Source organism: Aethalodelphis obliquidens, unplaced genomic scaffold, assembly GCF_003676395.1.
Source record: "Aethalodelphis obliquidens isolate GAN/ISIS:26980383/991018 unplaced genomic scaffold, ASM367639v1 scaffold95, whole genome shotgun sequence".
Classification (NCBI taxonomy): Eukaryota; Metazoa; Chordata; class Mammalia; order Artiodactyla; family Delphinidae; genus Aethalodelphis; species Aethalodelphis obliquidens.
Window position 1 is genome coordinate 2,420,105 of NW_020838039.1, and position 24,864 is coordinate 2,444,968.

A 24,864-nucleotide genomic window follows, 5' to 3' on the forward strand; every position below is an offset into this window, starting at 1 on the left:
ATTCAGAATTAGGAGTGAGGAAACAGAAAACATCTTTTAGCTTTATACTTTAAGGATCAAAATCCTTCAATGGCTTCCCACTGTTTTGGGGCAAAGTCTAAACTCTTTAGCATAGCATATGAGATCCTCCACAATTTGACCCTTAGCCCACAATTCCAGTGTAATCTTAACCTCTTTCCACGACCGCATTGACGTCTTTATCCTCCCAATGCCTCATCTTCAGTCATATCCAAGTACTTACTTTTCTATATCTCTTTGTTTTTAACATATTTACCCCCAAATTTGGAATGCCTCCACTGTCAGAAAAAATTGTAAAAGACTTGGAAATGGGCTTACTGGATTTTATCTAGAGGATCCTCTGGAGATTTTTGATTCTATAAGGGTGTGCAGGGTTGATTGATTTTTCTATTGACTAGACTATTTTACACTTCTTTAGTGGTAGAAGTTAAGTGTAGAAAACTGATAGCAGTGCAAATGATTCTTGTTCATAGCAATACAAACAATTCCTGTTCATGGCAATGAAAATGAATTTTATCTAGCAGAGGATATAAATCTCTGTAAGTCAAAAAATATTTGACACATGCTCATTTTATATATGAATGAGAGTAATGTTTTTAACTTTTTGAAAAGTATATTTTAGTATCTGCCTCTTCAACTACCATGTATAAACTCCTATTTATTCTTTAAAATATGATGAAAATACCACCTTCTCAGTGAGACCTTTTCTATTTTTGGTAGCAAAATTAGCTTTTTTGCCTCATAATGCTCCCATTGCACTTTTAATCTATTACTTCTACTGTAGCTCTTAGCAAATTGTAGCAGATGTATCTATATTTCTGCTTTTCCCACTAGACTAGCTCTTCAAAAGCAGAAAACATGTTTTATTCGTCTTTGTATCATCTACTCTTTTGCCAAGCATATACAACATGACATACAGACATTTGCTTGGTAAATGTTTATTGATGAAAGTAGAAATCACAGAAGAGGGTGATGGGCATGTTTTAGCATTTGGTGATGAGGGGGAGTAGGCTTCTCACAGAAAAACCCCAGAATAACTCTTATACTTGTAGACTTTATGGGAAAATATAATTTAGCATGAAATTGAAAAATAGTTGAAAGAAGACACTTAATGAAGCCAGAATGACCTAGAAGAGATACGGATTAAGAGAGCTGAGACTTAGAGGCTTGCATTATGGCTTTTTCCCTGAATTGCTGTAGTCAGGACATTTTTCTTCTGTCATACTTTATATATCTATAAACTAGGGATAATAATTATTGTAATTATCAAGAGAGAGGAATTCCCATAAGGGGATGTTTGAGTTAAAAGTGGGCAGGAGGCCCATCCACCTCACTACAAATAACTCAGCTCGGTGCTTTGTGACCACCTAGAGGGGTGGGATAGGGAGGGTGAGAGGGAGACTCAAGAGGGAGGAGATATGGGGATATATGTATACATATAGCTGATTCATTTGTTATAAAGCAGAAACTAACATACCATTGTTTACCATGTAAAGCAATTATACTCCAATAAAGATGTTAAAAAAAAAAATGGGCAGGAGACAGTGTTACTTAGCTCATTTGGCTATAAGTGAGAATGAGAGATTTAAAATAAATACAGCTTTTTTACAATTTGAAATATACAACTATGGCTTGAATAAAATTAAAAAGTGACTTGACTCCTTATCCTGAATTTGGAAAAGTCGTTAGGATTATCCTCACATCTTTACCATTTAAATTTTTATTTTATTTGTGTATTTTTAGGAACTAGTTTTTGGCAAAATAAGCAACCATTAGAATGAAGAGATAGACTTTTTTTTGTCAGATATTCTGCACAATTAAATTTAATTTTGTTTGGAAACCTTAAGTTTCAGATTTTCTTATGAATGTTTGGGTATTTCCTCTGAAGCAAAGAGTGATTTCTAGTATTTACTTCATAAATAGGTCACTTACAAATGGTAGACTTAAAAATCAGCAGTAAATTCTGAATTTATATCCTGGCAGGTGAGAGAACCCAAACTATTTACTAACACAGCTCACTGCTGTTTCCATGGCAACAGAGGCCAGTTACTGTCAGCCTGGTCTCTTTGACGGTTGACTTCCACAGTGAACTCTGTGTGATGCTGCCAAATGCCTGGCTTCTGTGCTTCCTGTTCCAAGCAGTTGCTTCTTATTCTGAATACCAATGACTAGTCTATAAAGGCTGTGTCGTTCAATTCCCCTGAAGACGGGCCTGGGAGTCATATATGGAAAAGCAGTGAGCTTTTTGCCTGTAATGAATTAAAAACTATATGTAATTGGATTGTATTTTCCCTAACTAGCTATGCCAGTAATTTATTAGTAATGTTACCTTGCTATTATTAGGCAGCTGGGCCTAAATGAGAAATGACAGCACATCGGTCATCAACTGTGTCAAATGCATTTTCAGGAAGGCTCACTGACTGGCTAGCCAGCATCGTCATGTAAATCCAAGTGATCGTGCACATGGTTGCCAGCAGAAAAATACATTTGCAACTGAAGTGCTTTTTAGCTATTTAAAATGTTCATATATTGATTGCTCTGAAATGGAGAAAAAGCAGCTGCCTGAAATGCCAGTGAAATGGCTGAGAAATTTAAAATGAGAGGAGAAAAAAAAATAAGAGCATTTGAATAGAGAAACAAGCTAAGCAGTTTTTGCTCTTTAGTAATGAAGAGTACTATGATTTTGAAGTTTTAGTTATGTGGTGGTTATCAGTGTAGAGAACTGGGATCCTCTCTGACTGGGTCACACCCTATACCAGGAATTTGAAGACCAGATTTGTTGTAATTATATTTCTCTCTAGAGCATAAGTTCCTTGAGGGTAGACTGTTTTCATGACTGCATTCCTGATAGCCAGCACAGGGCCTGACACACACTGAGTGCTCAATAAATATTTAATGAATTAAATGAAACTCAGTGAATCGCCTGCAAGAAGTTTTTGGTATTTAGGCCCATCAAGTTTCCTGGAAGAAGCTATTAGACTCTTCCTTTCATTAAAGAGCATATAGCTGACTACCATGACCCTCACTGCTAGGTATCTGCTGTGGAGCTTCTACAGGCAGGTACTTATGGTAGGAGACGCCACTCAAAGGCAGCTATTACCATCAGCATTTTTTCCCCAGCTAGTGGATACAATTAATCATAGCTTTTGGTGGCATCATTTGCCATTTCTGACTCTTTGATTGGCCATTCCCTCTACATTGTCACAGTCAAAGCTCCCAAGGGTTGTTTTATGTAGGCACTTGCGATGATGCTCTTCTTCTTGTGCCAGATTCTGTCCCTGGAGACTATTTTGTCTGCCTCATTTCCCCTAGCTGCCCCCCCCCCCCACTGCCCTTTGTACATTTGGCAATATCTGCAGTCATTTTTGATTGCCACAAGCTGGCAGGGGGGTGGGGTGGGATGGGGAGGGCTCCCAGCATTTAGTAAGTGAAGGCCAAGGATACTGCTAAACATCCGACAATGCACAGGATAGTCCTCACGACAAAGACCTTTTTGGCACAAAACGTCAACAGTGCCAAGGTTGAGGAAACCTGCTCTGGGGCTTCACGCTCTTTCACGGAACTTCTTCAGAACCTTTCTGAATTACACTCTATGCCTTCCTCATTTCCACTCTCCTCCCCTGCTTTTTTCCCCTTAGGTTTGGCTTATTTTCTTACACTTTTAAAATTTGCTATCTTTACCTCAAGATGTTGCCACAGAGAGAGAGCCTGTCACTCGAGACTCTCACTTGTTTCTACCAGAGTCTGAACTCAGATACATAGTTATCTTGCCAGTAGCCTCAAATTCCAGAGGGTCAAAAGGCAAATATGCAAAATGAGTGCCAGGAATAATCAATCCTAAATATCCCATTGCTTTTAAGAGAGACATAAAAAAAACCTGTGCAAATATACCACATGGAGTTTTGAAGCTGCTCTATAAATAATAAATATTTTGTATTGTTCTAAATCTTTTCTCATTGTAGAGAAATTTTTAATTGGGTATTTGTGTATTACATCAAATTCTGGAAAGTGAATGTGGTTCAGTAATCTCAATAATATCATTCTTAGGATGGGTATTTTTTGTCTTTGAAAACTCCAGATTGATCTGAATAATATTATAGGTATTTTTTAAAAAAGAACTGAACATTTTTATTCATGGATATGGGGCTCAAATTTTGGTTCTAACATGGAAAACTTAGATTATTGCACAGCAAACTTTAAGAAGGGAGTATTGATTGTCACTTGTTTAGTGATTTCAGTGACATTTGAAAGGAGGGAGGGAAACATTTCATCTTAAAATTCTTTACATATATTAACTAATTAAGCCTCATAACCTTCTTATAATAAGAAATGTATAGTATCTCTTTTGAAAGATTTGAACAGTGTTTACCATATAATATCCCAGTTTAGCAAATTCATGAACAGTGATTAAGGGTAGTGTTTCTGCTCTCAAATACTATAATTAAATCCTCTTCCCAGGTCCTTTCTTTGTAAGTAGTATAACAGTAATTTTTAGTTTTTGCCTTTAACCAGCTAGTCTTGATAGTTTAAGAGAAAGGAAATCTGGATAATAAATTTACAAAGTACTTAGATAAATTAATATTATACTGCCATATCTATATGCTGCCAAAATCAAGTCTGTAATCTCTTTTCCTTTCAGTTTTTATTTAAAGTACTTTTAAAAATTCCCTTTCATGAATATTCACATATTTAAAGTTGCAAAATGAGTAAGGTATTATTATTACTACTTTTATTCTGAAAAACTAATTTACTTATTTTAGGCTAGTTCCTATTTATTGCACTAACAAATTGCTTCAAATTGTAGACACATAACGAGGTCATATCTCACAAGTAATCAAATAATTGGTAGGCCCTTCAGGTTTCTTTTTTTATAAGTAGAAATTTAGAGGTTACATTAGCACTGACTGTTAATATTGGCTTGATGGGGGGTGGAGGAAAGATGAAAATGTCTTTCTAGTTTTCCTATCCTCATTTCTCCAAATTTCTCATCTTTCCTACCTCTTCTCTCCATAAAGAAAAACAAAGAACTAAATCAAAACCACTCTGCCCATCATCTGTCTTAAGTTTTTGGAAGTTGAGTACAAAGGAAGAAGAAAACAAAAACAGAAGGGAAGGTGATGGGGAGTAAAAGTATATTTGGGTGAGTCACTGAGAGTTCAGGAACCAATATCCAGTTGGCTGTCTGAATTAAATTTGACCGTGCACTAATGGCCAGAAATAAGGCTTGTCAGTAACCATAATTAGGTTACAATAGGCAACCAATGTTTACTAAGCATCTACCATGTGCTTGGCACTGAAATGCAGTGGAATACAGTTGCTACCCTCATGGAGCTCCCAGGGCAGGGGACAGTGGAGCAGTTCTTAGTTCAAGCACTTGGGTATTTAGTGTCTTCAAGGAGTGAAGGCATCATCGGGTAAGGGCTTCAGGTATTTACTTAGCACTCCAATCTTCCTCGTGGCTAGAGGAGGGTCTCAGTGGTGGTTAATGTGACAGCGGCTCGATTTATTTAAAAATTATAGAAAATTCATGGGACTTCCCTGGTGGTGCATTGGTTAAGACTCCACATTTCCACTGCAGGAGGTGTGGTTTCAATCCCTGGTCCGGGAACTGAGATCCCGCATGCCGTGCAGTACAGCCAAAAAAAAAAAAAAAAAAAAATTATAGAAAATTCAGACCTATTTATTCTATCATTGAGTTTTATTCTTATATTTTAAAAAGTTTGCTTAGTGTATGTATGACAAGATTTTGGGAGGAATTCAATAATGTTAATATTGATACAGCTCCTGCTCTAGAAATGTCCACAAACTCTTGGGGAACACAAACAAGAAAACAGAACATAATAACTGAGTGTGATGAATATTGTTATGGATAATCTAGAGTGCTGTGGAGGGGATCAGCAAAAACTTAGAGAGGAATTGACATCCAGGCTGAGTCTTACGAACAACATGGAGTTAAGCAAGTCCAGTGAGATTATGGGACTAGCATTCTTGGCAGATGGAACAGCTCAAACAAAGGCTTTGTACAAAAGAGAACAAACATAGTGAATCACTAGTGGTCCAAGTGACTACGGGTGGAGGTGAGGAGATGTCAGCCATGAGTCTGGAGAGATAAGAAGGAGCCAGGTCATGAAGGATGTTCTATGTCATTTTAGGGAACTTAGAATTTATCCAGACAAAAAGAGGGAGCCATTGCAAAGTGTATCAGAGGAAGGGGCCATTATAAGATTTATATTTTATACCTATCATGCTGGCTGCGTATTCCTGCAATGTAGGGAAAGGAATAGAGGCAAGATTAGAGATAGGAAAGATGGCTAAGACAATGATAACATTGGATAATGACTATGAAACTAATTACAGGGACAATATTCTCATCAGTAAATTCTCATCAGTAAACATTTTTTTAAATAAAATTATTTAAATATGTACACACATAAAACACTATATAACGTCTCTGTGTTTATAGTTTTTATATAATTATAAAGCCAACAGATTTACAAATTAAATACCAATCAAATTAAAATAATAAAGTTCAAATGAACATTAAATTAACGTGGTAGGTGGTGTGGTTCTGCTGAAAATAAATCCCTGGTATTAAGTTTTAGGGTAGAAAGGGTTTTTAAATTTTTGTTTCACTTGTTTACTTGATTCTTTGCGTATGATGCACCATCATTTGAGTCATCAATATAGTTACTGGTTTCTTTTTCCTCTTTTAGAAACAAATTAGTTTCAAATGACAGTCTCTTTTTTTGATAACCCCCAAATGTAATTGTGTATCACATAGTATAATATTAAAAAATTAAAAATATTATTTAATAAAATATTATTCTTTACTGCATGTTGTTACTGTTAACCAGCTACTGCATACAAATATGGCATCTGTGCAAAAACCTTAGCTTATGACAAGTGTATGGTGATGATCCAGCCCAGGTTTTTTTGTTTTCAACATTTGCTATATTGCTGTATATGATGCGATGCCTCAAGTATTTGCACCCTCCCTTCCTTTTTTGTTTCTGAACTACTGTGAAACTTGGGTTGGTACTGCAAACAGTGATGTCATTTAGTCTTTCGTTGACTTGGTTAATGATTTATATATCAGTTCAACTTTCCCATTAGCTCAGGATAATTAAAGAAAGTATTTTAACACCTATTTTTTTATGGCATAAAATAAAAGTCTCAACTTATTAAATAACACAGAAAACTAAGCCTTATTCTATAAATATCTTTTTCATTTACAAAGTATGTTCATGATGTAGAAGTTCTATCTTTATAACTGGTAAAAAATTCAATATGGATGTAATGATATCTGATTGTTTTTGTATGATTTTGGAAACAAGCCTATCTCATTCATTCAAGAAATACTTACTGAGAGCCCACCCTGTGCCAGCAACTAAGGATACAAGTTGTATAAGAGAGACAAAGCAGCTAATTGAAGCCAAAGATGCTTATAACTCTTTAAAAATTAAATATCATACTTCAGTCAGTGGTTCTTAAAGTGTGGTACCTGGACCAGCAGCACTGGTATCACCTAGGAGTTTGTTAGAAATGCAAATGCTCAGGTCTCAACTCAAGCCTATGAATCAGAACCTCTGAGAGTGGGGCCCACCTTCAGTCTGTTTTACAAGCCCTCTGGGGGATTACCACTGCTTTGGCAGGTTGAGATTGATCTCTTCCAATACCAAGGATATAAGAAGACAATTTTTCTAGAGGCAGAGGTCCTAGGAATAGAATTTACAAAAAAGTGTTCTAAGGAATAATCAGAATTGCACATTCAGGGTCATCAAATGACTAAGATATAAGAAGTTCTTGTTATTGAAGAAGAAATGATAGTAGGAATTATTAAAAATTCTAACTTTAATGAGAATTTGACTGTGCTTTTCTTCTTAGAGTGGATTAGGTCCCTTGTCTTATCCAAGCCTTTGACATGAGATTCCTTGTGCCATTAAATAGCTTATAGGCAAAGAAAATTATGTTTGCATTCCAGTTCTATGCTCACCAGTCAGTACTGCTCTTTAATTTTTCTCGTTTAAAAAAAAATCTCATCTATTAGGGAAATTCCTACATGGTTCTGTTCGGTTCCATTTTATCAGAAGCGTGAAGCTTTTCTTCATGTCCTACCTCACAAAAAGGGTCCATTTCTCCGTTTAGGGCAAAGTGTGCAGTGTAGGGCCACCCAGGGTTGGCTCCTTTTAGCTTCTTGGTGCTCCTTCAGATGGTCCTGTTCTTCCCTCCTACTTCTGAGGCCTCAGCCCTTCCTTCTTTTTTAGTTAGTCACTACTGAACTTTCTTCTCTGCTTCCCACAAATATGGCCTTAACTAATCTTTAGGAGCAGGAAGAAAAAAAGTGTGCATTGCAACCGAATTTTCTGTTTTGCATTTCCGTTAATACTTTTTTTTTTTTGATAATCAACTTCCAAATTTTATGCTTATCTTTTTCTATTTCCATCAGTTTCCCGACATAGTTAACATGAACAGGAAAATCTTTTCAGTAAATTAAGCAACTGAAGACTCAAGTGAAATCTCAAAGGTCTTGAAGAACTCTGACAAGTCACATATATCCCATGTTGCTTTTGGTTTCTCACCTCTTCTTTGCTTCAAACCCCCAGGCAAGTTTCTTCTTTTTTTCAGCAGCCCATGAATTTTCAGCATCCTTTTTGGCTTTTACAAAGTTGTGGCAGGCAATCACTTTGGCAATTTTTGCACCAAGCTCTCGAGTAGCTACCTGATTGCTGAGTTCCTCAGCCTTCTCAATGTTCCACTCTTCCACAGCCTGGTCTATGCTCTTTTCAAGGCCCGACTTTGCAATTTTTTTCCTTTTAACAGGGGAGTCAAACCTATCGCTGACTCCAAAATACTGAGTAAGCTCCTTCCACTGGGTTTCACTTGAGGACTGTTCACTTTGAGATTCTTCATTCTTCAATTTACCTTTTCTGGAGCGTTTTCTTTTTTTCTTTCTGGATCTTGAAGTTGAGGTTTTCTGTTCAGAATGTTTTGTATGCAGTTCTTGAAATTTATTCCACATATTTAAGGGAATTCCAGAGAGACACTCTTCATATGCATTTACATTTGCTTCTGCTTCAGTTTTTGGTCCATCTGTAGGGATATCTGAGACCTCTGTGTTTGTAATGGTCCCATCTTCTTTACCTTCTTGTAAGTTAAGTTCAGAGCTCTCTACTGTGGCTTCATCATCAGAATTCAACTCAACATCACTTTAATTTAGGCCAGGAGGTAGCAGCCCACTCCACATCTTTTCTGCGGTCCATAGCTGGCCGTCCAGCAGCCATCTTAAGACCCCTGTTAATACTTTGAGTCTTTGTTTTGGTTTCTGTGTTGATCAGGGGAGGGCAAAAATAGTCTTTGGGTTATTAGTAAGAGAGAAAAGGAGGAAGGAAATGCTGAGAACATACAACTAGTAATATGAAGATATATATTGATGCCAGAAGGTATAATACGAAGAGATACATTATATCATATCTTTTCTATTTCTTTTGTGTCATAATAGACAAATAATATACATTGGAGCCAGAGTTATTTTTCTAAACTATTCATTTGACAAATATTCTTTGAGCACTTACTATGTGCCAGAAACTGCAGTAGATGTTAGGGAGACAGTGGTGAACACAGGGAAAAATATCTTTGCCCTCATGAAGGTTATAGTGTAGTGAGCAAAACTGACCAAATACCTCCCCCCAAAACACATACATTAAAAGTAGAGCAAGTTAGATGGTGAAAAATTTTATGGTGAAATATAAAGCAGGGAAGGAGATTATGTCGGTCGGAGAATATGGGTTTACATGGGATAGCCAGGGAGGCCCTCCATGAGAAGGGGACGTTTGAGCACAGACTTGAGGGAGTGAGGGAGCAAGTCAGACAGAATCTGGACAGTGTTCTCCAGGCAGAGGGAGCAGTCAGCACAAAGTCTCTGAGGCCTGGGGCAAGAGGGGAAAGTAGTAGGTGAAATCCCATGGACCTCACAGGTTAGTGAAGTTTTCGACTTTTTTTTTTTTAATTTAATTTATTTTTTATACAGCAGGTTCTTATTAGTCATACACTTTATACACATCAGTGTATACATGTCAATCCCAATCTTCCAATTCATCACACCACCACCACCACCCCCTGCCGCTTTCCCTGCTTGGTGTCCATACGTTTGTTCTCTACATCTGTGTCTCAATTTCTGCCCCGCAAACCGGTTCATCTGTACCATTTTTCTAGATTCCACATATATGTGTTAATATACGATATTTGTTTTTCTCTTTATGACTTACTTCATTGTGTATGATAGTCTCTAGATCCATCCACGTCTCTACAAATGACCCAATTTTTTCCTTTTTATGGCTGAGTAATATTCCATTATATATATGTACCACATCTTTATCCATTCATCTGTCAATAGAGTTTTTGACATTCATTCTTTGAAATTTCTCATTTCAAAGGTTCAATTTTTCATAATCAGGAGTTTCATTCATATATTTTTTAAAGGCTAGGGACATGTGTTCACTTTATTTGTTTATTTATTTATTTAAATTGGCTGCACTGCTTGCAGGATCTTAGCTCCCCAACCAGGGATCAAACGCAGGCCCCGGGCAGTGGAATCACAGAGTCCTAACCACTGGACTGCCAGGGAACTCCCCAGGTTGTTTTCTTTTTCTTTTTCTTTTTTTAAACATCTTTACTGAAGCATAATTGCTTTACATTGCTGTGTTAGTTGCTGCTGTATAACAAAGTGAATCAGCATTACATATACATATATCCCCATATCCCCTCCCACTTGCATCTCCCTCCCACCCTCCCTATCCCACCCCTCTAGGTGGTCACAAAGCACCGAGCTGATCTCGCTGTGCTATGTGGCTGCTTCCCACTAGCTATCTATTTTACATTTGGTAGTGTATATATGTCCATGCCACTCTCTCACTTCATCCCAGCTTACCCTTCCCCTCCCCGTGTCCTCAAGTCCGTTCCCTACGTCTATGTCCTTATACCTGAACTGCCCCTATGTTTTTTAGAACCTTTTTTTTTAGATTCCATATATATTTGTTAGCATACGGTATTTGTTTTTCTCTTTCTGACTTACTTCACTCTGTATGACAGACTCCAAGTCCATCTACCTCATTACAAATACTCAATTTTGTAAATTTTTATGGCTGAGTAGTATTCCATTGTATATATGTGCCACATCTTCTTTATCCATTCATCTGTCAATGGACACGTAGGTTGCTTCCCTGTCCTGGCTATTATAAATAGTGCTACAATGAACATTGTGGTACATGACTCTTTTTGAATTATGGTTTTTTCAGGGTATACGCCCAGTAGTGGGATTGCTGGATTGTATGGTAGTTCTATTTGTAGTTTTTTAAGGAACCTCCATACTGTTTTCAATAGTGGCTGTATCAATTTACATTCCCACCAACAGTGAAAGAGGGTTCCCTTTCCTCCACACTCTCTCCAGCATTTATTGTTGGTAGATATTTTGATGATGGACATTCTGACCAGTGTGACGTGATAACTCATTGTAGTTTTGATTTGCATTTCTCTAATGATTAGTGATGTTGAGCATCCTTTCAGTCTGTATATCTTCTTTGGAGAAATGTCTATTTAGATCTTGTGCCCATTTTTGGATTGGGTTGTTCGTTATTTTGAGCTGCATGAGCTGCTTGTAAATTTTGGAGATTAATCTTTTGTCAGTTGCTTCATTTGCAAATATTTTCTTCCATTCTGAGGGTTGTCTTTTCATTTGTTTATGGTTTCCTTTGCTGCGGAAAAGCTTTGAAGTTTCATTAGGTCCCATTTGTTTATTTTTGTTTTTATTTCCATTTCTCTAGGAGGTGGGTCAAAAAGGATCTTGCTGTGATTTATGTCATAGAGTGTTCTGCCTATGTTTTCCTCTAAGAGTTTGATAGTTTCTGGCCTTACATTCAGGTCTTTAATCCATTTTGAGTTTATTTTTGTGTATGTTGTTAGGGAGTGTTCTAATTTCATTCTTTTACACATAGCTGCCCAGTTTTCCCAGAAAAGAGGCTGTCTTTTCTCCATTGTATATTCTTGCCTCCTTTATCAAAAATAAGGGGACCATATGTGCATGGATTTCTCTTTGGGCTTTCTATCCTGTTCCATTGATCTATATTTCTGTTTTTGTGACAGTACCAGACTGTCTTGATTACTATAGCTTTGTAGTATAGTCTGAGTCAGGGAGCCTGATTCCTCCAGCTCAGTTTTTCTTTCCCAAAGATTGCTTTGGCTATTCAGGGTCTTACGTGTTACCATACACAATGTGAAATTTTTTGTTCTACTTCTGTGAAAAATGCCATCGGTAATATGATAGGGATTGCATTGAATCTGTAGATTGCTCTGGGTAGTATAGTCATTTTAACAATGTTGATTCTTCCAATCCAAGAACATGGCATATCTCTCCATCTGTTTGTATCATCTTTAATTTCTTTCATCAGTGTCTTATAGTTTTCTGCATACAGGTCTTTTGTGTCCTTAGGTAGGTTTATTCCTAGGTATTTTATTCTTTCTGTTGCAGTGGTAAATGGGAGTGTTTCTTTAATTCCTCTTTCAGATTTTTCATCATTAGTGTATAGGAATGCAAGAGATTTCTGTGCAGTAATTTTGTTTCCTGCTACTTTACCAAATTCATTGATTAGCTCTAGTAGTTTTCTGGTAGCGTCTTTAGGATTCTCTATGTATAGTATCATGTCATCTGCAAACAGTGACAGCTTTACTTCTTCTTTTCCGATTTGGATTCTCTACATTTCTTTCTCTTCTCTGATTGCTGTGGATAAAACTTCCAAAACTATGTTGAATAATAGCAGTGAGAGTGGGCAACCTTGTCTTTTTCCTGATCTTAGTGGAAATGATTTCAGTTTTTCACCATTGAGAATGATGTTTGCTGTGTGTTTGTGATATATGGCCTTATTGTGCTGAGGTAAGTTCCCTTATGCCTACATTCTGGAGCGTTTTTATCATAAATGGGTGTTGAATTTTGTCGAAAGCTTTTTCTGCATCTATTGAGATGATCATATGGTTTTTATCCTTCACTTTGTTAATATGGTGTATCACATTGATTGATTTGCATATTTTGAAGAATCCTTGCATCCCTGGGATAAACCCCAATTAATCATGGTGTATGATCCTTTTAATGGGCTGCTTGATTCTGTTTGCTAGTATTATGTTGAGGATTTTTGCATCTATGATTATCAGTGTTATTGGCCTGTAGTTTTGTTTTTTTGTGACATCTTTGTCTGGTTTTGGTATCAGGGTGATGGTGACCTCATAGAATGAGTTTGGGAGTGTTCCTCTCTCTTCTATATTTTGGAAGAGTCTGAGAAGGATAGCTGTTGGCTTTTCTCTAAGTGTTTGATAGAATTTGCCTGTGAAGCCATCTGGTCCCAGGCTTTTGTTTGTTGGAAGATTTTTAATCACAGTTTCAATTTCAGTGCTTGTGATTAGTCTGTTTATATATTCTATTTCTTCCTGGTTCAGTCTCAGAAGGTTGTGCTTTTCTAAGATATTGTTCATTTCTTCCAGATTGTCCGTTTTATTGGCATATAATTGCTTGTAGTTATCCATCCTGATTCTTTGTATTTCTGCAGTGTTAGTTGTTACTTCTCTGTTTTCATTTCTAATTGTATTGATTTGAGTCTTTTTCCTTTTTTTCTTGATGAGTCTGGAAATGGTTTATCAATTTTGCTTATCTTCTCAAAGAACCAGCTTTTAGTTTTATTGATCTTTGCCATTGTTTCCTTCATTTCTTTTCTTTTTCCTTTTTTTTTTGTTTGCATTTCACGGGCCTCTCACTGTTGTGGCCTCTCCCACTGCGGAGCACAGGCTCCAGCCGCACAGGCTCAGAGGCCATGGCTTACAGGCCCAGCCGCTCTGTGGCATGTGGGATCTTCCCAGACCGGGGCATGAACCCGTGTCCCCCGCAACAGCAGGTGGACTCTCAACCACTGTGCCACCAGGGAAGCCCCCTTCATTTCTTTTTCATTTATTTCTGATCTGGTATTTATGATTTCTTTCCTTCTGCTAACTTTAGGGGGTTTTTTGTTCTTCTTTCTCCAGTTGCTTTAGGTGTAAGTTTAGGTTGTTTATTTGAGATTTTTCTTGTTTCTTGAGGCAGGAATGTATTTGTTATAAACTTCCCTCTTAGAACTGCTTTTTCTGCATCCCATAGGTTTTGGGTTGTCGTGTTTACATTGTCATTTCTTTCTAGGTATTTTTTGATTTCTTCTTTGATTTCTTCAGTGATCTCTTGGATATTTAGTAGCATATTGTTTAGCCTCCATGTGTTTTTATTTTTTACAGATTTTTTCTGTAATTTATATCTAGTCTCATAGCATTGTGGTCGGAAAAGATACTTGATACGATTTTAATTTTGTTAAATTTACCATGGCTTGATTTGTAACTCAAGGTATTATCTATCCTGGAGAATGTTCCATGAGCACTTGAGAAGAAAGTGTATTCTGTTGTTTTTGGATGGAATGTCTTATAAATAACAATTAAGTCTATCTTGTTTAATGTATCATTTAAAACTTGTGTTTCCTTATTTGTTTTCATTTTGGTTGATCTGTCCATCGGTCAAAGTGGGTTTAAAGTCCCCTACTATTATTGTGTTACTGTCGATTTCCCCTTTTATGGCTTTTAGCATTTGCCTTATGTATTGAGGTGCTCCTATGTTGGGTGCATAAATATTTAGAATTGTTATATCTCCTCTTGGGTTGATCTCTTGATCATTATGTAGTGTCCTTCTTTATCTCTTGTAATAGTGTTTATTTTAAATTCTATTTTGTCTGATATGAGTATTGCTACTCCAGTTTTCTTTTGATTTCCATTTGCATGGAATATCTTTTTCCATCCCCTCACTTTCAGTCTGTATGTGTCCCTAGGTCTGAAGTGGGTCTCTTGTAGACAGCATATATATGGGTCTTGTGTTTGTATCCATTCAGCCAGTCTATGTCTTTTGGTTGGAGCATTTAATCTGTTTACATTTAAGGTAATTATTGATATGTATGTTCCTATTACCATTTTCTTAATTGTTTTGGGTTTGTTATTGTAGGTCATTTCCTTCTGTTGTGTTTCCTGTGTAGAGAAGTTCCTTTAGCATTTGTTGTAAAGCTGGTTTGGTGGTGCTAATTCTCTTAGCTTTTGCTTGTCTGTGAACATTTTAATTTACCTGTCAAATCTGAATGAGATCCTTGCTGGGTTGAGTAATCTTGGTTGTAGGTTTTCCCCTGTCATCATTTTAAGTATGTCTTACCACTCCCTCTGGCTTGTAGAGTTTGTGCTGAAAGATCAGCTGTTAACCATTTGGTGATTCCCTTTAGTGTTATTTGTTGCTTTTCCCTTGCTGCTTTTAATATTTTTTTTGTATTTAATTTTTGATAGTTTGATTGATATGTGTCTTAGTGTGTTTCTCCTTGGATTTATACTGTATGGGACTCTCTGTGATTTCTTGACTTGATTGACTATTTCCTTTCCCATAGTAGGGAACTTTTCAACTGTAATCTCTTCAAATATTTTCTCATTCCCTTTCTTTTTCTCTTCTTCTTCTGGGGTCCCTATAATTCGAATGTTGGTGTGTTTAATGTTGTCCCAGAGGTTGCTGAGACTGTCTTCAATTCTGTTCATCCTTTTTTCTTTATTCTGCTCTGCAGTAGTTATTTCCACTATTTTATCTCCTAGGTCACTTCTCCGTTCTTCTGCCTCAGGTATTCTGCTATTGTTTCCTTCTAGAGAATTTTTAGTTTCATTTATTGTGTTGTTCATATTTGTTTGTTTGCTCTTTAGTTCTTCTAGTTCCTTGTTAAACATTTCTTGTACTTCCCTCATTCTATTTCGAAGATTTTGGATCAACCGTACTATCATTACTCTGAATTCTTTTCAGGTGGACTGCCTATTTCCTCTTCATTTGTTTGGTCTGGTGGGTTTTTACCTTGTTCCTTCATCTGCTGCATTTTTCTCTGTCTTCTCATTTTGCTTAACTTACTTTTTTGGAGGGTCTCCTTTTTGCAGACTGCAGGTTCGTAGTTCCCATTGTTTTTGGTGTCTGCCCCCAGTGGGTGACATTGTTTCATTGGGTTGTGTAGGCTTCCTTATGGAGGGGACTGGTGCCTGTGTTCTGGTGGATGAGGCTGAATCTTGTCTTTTTGGTGGGCGGGACAGTGTCCAGTAGTGTGTTTTGGGCTGTTTGTGAAGTTAGTATGATTTTAAGCAGCCTCTCTGCTAAAGGGTGGGGTTGTGTTCCTGTCTTAGTAGTTGTTTGGCATAAGGTGTCCAGCACTGGAGTTTGATGGTCCACTGCCTCAATTTGGGATGATTCGTTGTTTATTCAGGTATTCCATAGATGCAGGGTACATCAAGTTGATTGTGGAGATTTTATCCGCTGCTCTGAGGTTACATGGAGAAATTTCCCTTTCTATTCTTTGTTTGCACAGCTCCTGGGGTTCAGCTTTCGATCTGGCCCAGCCTCTGGTTAAGGTCACCTGACAACGTCTGTTCTTTGTTCAGACAGGACGGAGTTAAAGGAGCAGCTGATTAGGGGGTTCTGGCTCACTCAAGTTGAGGGGTGGGAGTGGTACGAAATGTAGGGTGAGCCTGCAGAGGCAGAGACCGGCGTGAGGTGCGCTGTGTGTTCTCCTGGGGAAGTTGTCCCTGGCTCACGGGACCCTGGCAGTGGCGGGCTGCACAGGCTCCCAGGAGGGGAAGTGTGGATAGTGACCTGTGCTTGCACACAGGCTTTTTGGTGGCTGCAGAAGCAGCCTTAGCATTTCAGGCCCATCTCTGGTGTCCGCGCTGGTAGCTGTGGCTTGCGCCAGTCTCTGGAGCTTATTAGGTGGTGCTCTGAAACCCCTCTTCTCGCGCACCCCGAAACAATGATCCCTTGTCCCTTAGGCAGTTCCACACTTTTTCCTGGAGTCCCCCCAGGCTAGCTGTGGTGCACCTGCCCCCTTCAGGCTATGTTCACGCAGCCAGCTCCAGTCATCTCCCTGGGATCTGACCTCCGAAGCTGGAGCCTCAGGTCCCAGCCCCCACCCGCCCCGGCGGATGAGCAGACAAGCCTCTCGGGCTGGTGAATGCTGGTCGGCACCAATCCTCTGTGCAGGAATCTCTCCACTTTGCCCTCTGCACCCCTGCTGATGTGCTCTCCTCTGTGGCTCCGAAGCTTCCCCCCACCCCCCATGTCCACCAGTGAAGGGGCTTCCTAGTGTATGGAAAATTTTCCTCCTTCACAGCTCCCTCCCAGAGGGGCAGGCCCCGTCCCTATTCTTTTGTCTCTGTTTTTTCTTTTGCCCCACCCAGGTACGTGGGGAGTTTCTTGCCTTTTGGGAAATCTGAGGTCTTCTGCCAGTGTTCAGTAGGTGTTCTATAGGAGCTGTTCAACATGTAGATGTATTTGTGGGGAGGAAGGTGATCTCCATGTCTTACTCTGCCGCCATCTTGAAGATCCTCCCCCAAGGTCTTTTTATATCTTCCATTTCTCTCGCCATTATGTACATACCTTTTCTATGTACTGGAGCACATTTATAAAATTCATAAAATCTGCCTTAAGGTCTTTGCCTACTAATTCCACCTTTTCTGCCATTCCTTGCCTGTTTCTATTGATTGATTTTTCTTTTCCTGCTTAGGAGTCATAGTTTTCTGCTCTGCATATCTGGTAATTCTTATTGGATACAGAATATTTTGAACATTGTGTTGTTTTATGCTTTGTTAATGTAGACATGAAAGCCAGGGAGATAGAAGTGTTGGGCCTGGTTTTAGCACGTGATTAGGCTACTTTGGATCATACTGACACTTTCAAATATTGCTTTTGTGCTTTATTTTGGTGGGTCCACAGCAGCCTTTAATTTAGGGATAATTTAACTGACTACACAGGTGATACCCTTCTGAGGATTCTATCCAAGTTCCATGGATTATCAACATTTTCCTCTCTGGCCCATGAAAAGACAAACTATTCCCAGCCTGGCTTGAGTTCTAATAATTTCTTCAGGTGGGTCTTTCCACAGTTGTGTGGAGTGTTAACCCAGATGTGTGGTGATCAGCACCTGGCAAAGCCTCAAAGGGCTTTCTCTTCAGATTCCAGAGCTCTTTATCTGCAGCTCCCCCTTCCTGCTACCCTGTCCCAGGAATTCTAGCTGCCTCAGCCTCCCTGAACTCTCATCTCCTGCCCTGCAACAGACTGTGAGACCCTGAGCTTCCTTAGATTTTTCCTTCCCTGTGGCTCTAAAGCTGCCTCCAATAATTTGGCAATAATTTGGAGAAAATAAAAAGATCACTTCATTTGTTTTTCTTCTCTCATCGGTCACAGTCTTGCTCTGGCTGTTGTCCAATGTCAGAAAATACTTATTTTCACATATAGATCTTTTTTTTTTTTCTTTTAAGCAGGAGAGCAGTACTCTTGGCTGTTAATCCCTCATGGGGAGAAACAGAAGTCCTAGTATAACTTCTGACTGCCAAACACATGGGCTAATTAAAAGCTTCTCAGACCCTAACCTGTTTATATTTATATGTGAACTCTGGCCCACACTTAAAAACCTATATACAGTGGAAGTATAAATTCTGCCATGGGTTTTGGGTTGGGTTATCGCAGAGTAAACCCAGAGACAGTGATTTAGGTGCAGAGTAATTCATTTGTCAGGCGATCCCAAGGAACACAAATGGAGGAGAGGGGGAAGGGAAAGACAACGCTAAACGGTGTGTTATCAATTCACTCACCAGATATAACAAAGGGCTCAGTCCTGCAGAGGAACTCGGGGAGATAGAATAGATTTAGCATATCTCAGAGCTATCACAACCGGGGAGTAAGGAAGCTGGGTATATATCTCTCAGCTCCTCATCCATCATTTGTTGGGAGGTGCTTCTTTGAGTGTTGATTCTCTGCACTCCTGGTTTGTTCTCCATGCATATTGAGCACATTCCCTGTAGCCAGAGAAAAGCCCTCAGGCCTTCAGGTGTTCACAAGCTTCATGATGTGAAGGTGAAAGCTAAGGGGATGTAAGTGGGTACCAGTAATGTTACTAGCACCAGAAAAAGACGTAAATTAAACTCATAAAGCAGAAGTGTTCTTCTTTCAACCCAGCAAACTAAAAAGAGCTGACCTAATAGATGCAGGCTTCTGTCAATCGTCTCTTCCTTTTGTAATAATAGAGAATATTCTCTAAGTTTTTATTTCTCAAAAGTGCAGGAAACTCACAAGGAATGAATAACTCTGCATATTTGATATTTCCATATACTTGAAAATTTGACCTTCTAAGTAATGACATTTTGATATATTAATTTTTTATAGAAATACATCCATACTTTATAAATAGAGGACATGAAATAGATTTGAGATTTTGTTGGGGACTCTGATTTTATTTAATATTGTGTACTGAAACCATAAACACAGTTGCCTTTGTAGATGTGGAGGGAAGGAAATTTAGGATAGATCGGTACCTTGGTAGTAGCTTTCTTGACAAAACATCTCATGCCACCTTAGTTTTATGCATTTGTACCTTTCTCATAACAGGAGGAATGTAGTGTGACAGCCTGGGCAGGGAAACAATACTAGTGAGTTACGCAAATAATAGTCATTAGATCACAGATACCACAGCCCTCTCTGAAGTGGTTTCGCTGCCCCTCTCACCCCCAAGTTATCTCCTTTGCTAAAGCTGTCCCCACCCTCTGACTTGTCAGTGCTGTTCACAACACAACTATTATTACTGCTGTACCACAAACACACTTGATCCCAAGAATCACTTCATTCATTTACTCAAATACTTTTTCCTCCAATATTTTGTTGACAGAATTAAATGAGGATTATGCTTTGACATTTTAAGAATGGTGCTAGAGATTCAGAGGGAAGGATTATATTTTCTTAATAGTCATGGAAGTCAATATCATATTACCCTTTTTTGGACCTCACGCAGTTGCACACATTTCTGTATAGTCCTCTAAAGTTTTTATTAGAAATAGAATACTGGAAACAATTTAAAAAAGAGAATTCTAACTTTAATCACAAGATATTGAAAACTTTGCAAGATTCCTGATGAATTGGTCAAATTTCTTATAAGTATTCTTCAGAATCAGCAACCCTGTTAAATCTGAGAAGTAAGTTTTTCTCTCCATGGGCTCCATTAGTGAAAGGACATTGTGGCTTAGGAAGATTTGAAAAAAGGTCTGATGTAATGGTGGTCTTCCCTGAAGGAAGCATGATTGCCTGGAGTTTTTTTTTTCACTGTAAGCATAAAAATTTATAAAATCATTAAGAAAAAAAGTATATGGCTATCCATATATTTATTTACATTTGACTCCCAATTATTTTATTTTATAAGAATTTGTAGCATTAACCCTTGAAAATTAATTTGTTTTTCCTTCTCCTGCTTTAACCCAAGGGCATTTGGTTCCTTGGAATCCTTTCAGTTTGGAAGCTGGCAAGTACCAGTGCAATGGAATGTCATAGAGAAGAGAGCCAGTACTTAGAAATGAATTATCTGAAAAACTAAAAATTTACACTGAAATGCTATAATTTACAAGTTTTTCATCCCAACATCTAGCCTTCCCATGCCACGTCTCAGTTTGAAATGTCAAAGCTAAATGCATTTCTTAAAAAAAAAAAATGTGTAAAGCTCAGTCGACTGCCTTTACTCACATAAAAACTTGTACTTTTTCTGTAACTATTGGGCCAATGATGAGGTATGCTTCGACATTTTAACTAAGAACCATTCATCAAAACATCGCATTCTGCTTCTTCAGTATAGGCCAGTGAGATGTGTAATGCGGCTACCTAGAATTGGCTGACTAAGGACTTTTAAAGCATTTCGACAGCTGCTTTTTTGAAGTACTGCTTTTACACAGATAGATCATAACCCTTGCTAGATTGAACTCTGTAAGGGAAGTGACTGTGTTTTTTTTGCTTGTTATATCCCCAGGACCCAATATGGTGCTGAGATGTCAATAAATATTCAGTGAACAGATGATTTAAGTCCCAGATTCCTCCTTTTTTATTTTGAATTTAATTTTATTTATTTTTTTATACAGCAGGTTCTTATTAGTCATCGATTTTATACACATCAGTGTATACATGTCAATCCCAATCTCCCAATTCATCCCACAACCACCAACCCACTGCCCACCACTTTCCCCCCTTAGTGTCCATACGTTTATCTCTACATTTGTGTCTCAATTTCTGTCGTGCAAACCGGTTCATCTGTACCATTTTTCAAGGTTCCACATATATGCATGAATATATGATGTTTGTTTTTCTCTTTTTGACTTACTTCACTCTGTATGACAGTCTCTAGATCCATCCACATCTCTACAAATTACCCAATTTTATTCATTTTTATGGCTGAGTAATATTCCATTGTATATATATACCACATCTTCTTTATCCATTTGTCTGTTGATGGGTATTTAGGTTGCTTCCATGACCTGGCTAATGTAAATAATGCTGCAGTGAACATTGGGGTGCATGTGTCTTTTTGAATTATGGTTTTCTCTGGGTATATGCCCAGTCGTGGGATTGCTGGGTCATATGGTAATTCTATTTTTGTTTTTTAAGGAAACTCCATACTGTTCTCCATAGTGGCTGTATCAATTTACATTCCCACCAACAGTGCAAGAGGGTTCCCTTTTCTCCACACCCTCTCCAGCATTTGTTGCTTGTAGATTTTCTGATGATGCCCATTCTAACTGGTGTGAGGTGATACCTCATTGTAGTTTTGATTTGCATTTCTCTAATAATTACTGGTGTTGAGCAGCTTTTCATGTGCTTCTTGGCCATCTGTATATCTTCTTTGGAGAAGTGTCTATTTAGGTCTTCTGAGCATTTTTGGATTGGGTGGTTTGTTTCTTTAATATTGAGCTGCATGAGCTGTTTATGTATTTTGGAGATTAACCCTTTGTCTGTTGATTCATTTGCAAATATTTTCTCCCATTTTGAGGTTGTCTTTTCATCTTGTTTATGGTTTCCTTTGCTGTGCAAAGCATTGAAGTTTCATTAGGTCCCATTTGTTTATTTTTCTTTTTATTTCCATTACTCTAGGAGGTGGATCAAAAAGATCTTGCTGTGATTTATGTCAAAGAGTGTTCTTCCTGTGTTTTCCTCTAAGAGATTTATAGTGTCCGGTCTTACATTTAGGTCTCTAATCCATTTTGAGTTTATTTTTGTTAGGTGTTATTTTATGGTGTTAGGGAGTGTTCTAATTTCATTCTTTTACATGTAGCTGTCCAGTTTTCCCAGCACCACTTATTGAAGAGACAGTCTTTTCTCCATTTTTATCCTTGCCCCCTTTGTCATAGATAAGTTGACCATAGGTGCGTGGGTTTATCTCTGGGCTTTCTATCTTGTTGCATTGATCTTTGTTTCTGTTTTTGTGCCAATACTATATTGTCTTTATTACTATAGCTTTGTAGTATAGTCTGAAGTCAGGGAGTCTGATTCCTCCAGCTCCGTTTTTTTCCCTCAAGACTGCTTTGGCTATTTGGGGTCTTTTGTGTCTCCATACAAATTTTAAGATTTTTTGTTCTAGTTCCATAAAAAATGCCATTGGTAATTTGATAGGGATTGCATTGAGTCTGTAGACTGCTTTGGGTAGTATAGTCATTTTCACAATATTGATTCTTCCAATCCAAGAACATGGTATATCTCTCCATTTGTTTGTATCATCTTTACTTTCTTTCATCACTGTCTTATAGTTTCTGCATACAGGTCTTTTGTCTCCGTAGGTAGGTTTATTCCTAGGTATTTTATTCTTTTTGTTGCAATGGTAAATGGGAGTCTTTCCTTAATTTCTCTTTCAGATTTTCGTCAGTAGTGTATAGGAATGCAAGAGATTTCTGTGCATTAATTTTTTATCTTGCAACTTTTCGAAATTCATTGATTAGCTCTAGTAGTTTTCTGGTGGCATCTTTAGGATTCTCTATGTATAGCCCCCTGTCATCTGCAAACAGTGACAGCTTTACTTCTTCTTTTCCAGTTTGTATTCCTTTTATTTCTTTTTCTTCTCTAATTGCCATGGCTAGGACTTCCAAAGCTATGTTGAATAATAGTGGTGAGACTGGACATCCTTGTCTTGTTCCTAATCTTAGAGGAAATGCTTTCAGTTTTTCACCATTGAGAATGATATTTGCTGTGTGTTTGTTGTATATGGGCTTTATTATGTTGAGGTAGGTTCCCTCTATGCCCACTTTCTGGAGAGTTTTTATCATAAATGGGTGTTGAATTTTGTCAAAAGCTTTTTCTGCATCTATTGGGATGATCATATGGTTTTTATTCTTCAATTTGTTAATATGGTGTATTGCATTGATTGATTTGTGTATATTGAAGAATCCTTGCATCCCTGGGATAAATCCCAGTTGATCATGGGGTATGATCCTTTTAATGTGTTGTTGGATTCTGTTGGCTAGTATTTTGTTGAGAATGTTTGCATTCATATTCATCAGTGATTTTGGTCTGTAGTTTTCCTTTTTTGTAGTATCTTTGTATGGTTTTTATATCAGGGTGATGGTGGCCTCATAGAATGAGTTTGGTAGTATTCCTTCCTCTGCAATTTTTTGGAAGAGTTTGAGAAGAATGGGTGTTACCTATTCTCTAAATGTTTGGTAGAATTCCTGTGAAGCCACCTGGTCCTGGACTTTTGTTTGTTGGAAGATTTTTAATCACAGTTTGAATTTCATTACTTGTGATTGGTCTGTTCATATTTTTTATTTCTTCCTGGTTCAGTCTTGGGAGGTTATACCTTTCTAGGAATTTGTCCATTTCTTCCAGGTTGCCCATTTTATTGGCATAGAGTTGCTTGTAGTAGTCTCTTGGGGTGCTTTGTCTTTCATGGTGTCTGTTGTAACTTCTCCTTTTTCATTTCTAATTTTATTGATTTGAGTTCTCTCCCTCTTTTTCTTGATGAGTCTGGCTAATGGTTTATCAATTTTGTTTATCTTATCAAAGAACCAGCTTTTAGGTTTATTGATTTTGCTATTGTTTTCTTTGTTTCTATTTCATTTTTGATTTTTATGATTTTTATGATTTCTGATATTTAAGATTTATTTCCTTCTGCTAACTTTGGGTTTTGTTTGTTTCTTTCTCTAGTTCCTTTAGGTGTAAGGTTAGATTGTTTATTTGAGATTTTTCTTGTTTCTTGAGGTAGGCTTGTATAGCTATAAACTTACCTCTTAGAACTGCTTTTGCTGCATCCCATAGGTTTTGGATCATTGTGTTTTCATTGACATTTGTTTCTAGGTATTTTTAAATTTCCTCTTTGATTTCTTCAGTGAACACTTGGTTATTAAGTAGTGTATTATTTAGCCTCCATGTGTTTGGTTTTTTTAATGTTTTTTTCCCTGTAATTGATTTCTTTTTTTTCTTTTTTTTTGTGGGGCGTGGGCCTCTCACTGTTGTGGCCTCTCCTGTTGTGGATCAAAGGCTCTGGATGCGCAGGCTCAATGGCCATGGCTCACGGGCCCAGCCGCTCCGCGGCATGTGGGGTCCTCCTGGACCGGGGACGAACCCATATCCCCTGCATCGGCAGGCGGACTCTCAACCACTGTGCCACCAAGGAAGCCCCCTGTAATTGATTTCTAATCTCATACTGTGGTGGTCAGAAAAGATGCTTGATATGATTTCAATTTTCTTAAATTTACTGAAGCTTGATTTGTGACCCAAAATGTGATCTATCCTGGAGAATTTTCCATGCACACTTGAGAAGAAAGTGTAATCTGCTGTTTTTGGATGGAATGTTCTAGAGATATCAATTAAATCTATCTGGTCTATTGAGTCATTTAAAGCTTGTTTTTCCTTATTAATTTTCTCTTTGAATGATCTGTCCATTGGTGTAAGTGAGGTGTTAAAGTCCCCCACTATTTTTGTGTCAC

General features: G+C 37.9%; 1 protein-coding gene and 1 pseudogene across 1 annotated transcript in view; one reads left to right on the plus strand and one right to left on the minus strand.

The window, feature by feature from the left end:
• MAPK10 (mitogen-activated protein kinase 10) overlaps positions 1 to 24,864 on the plus strand; it is a 350,858-nt gene that overhangs the window by 44,538 nt on the left and 281,456 nt on the right. The window lies entirely within an intron of this gene.
• On the minus strand, positions 8,564 to 9,262 carry LOC113614380 (protein FAM204A pseudogene; annotated as a pseudogene).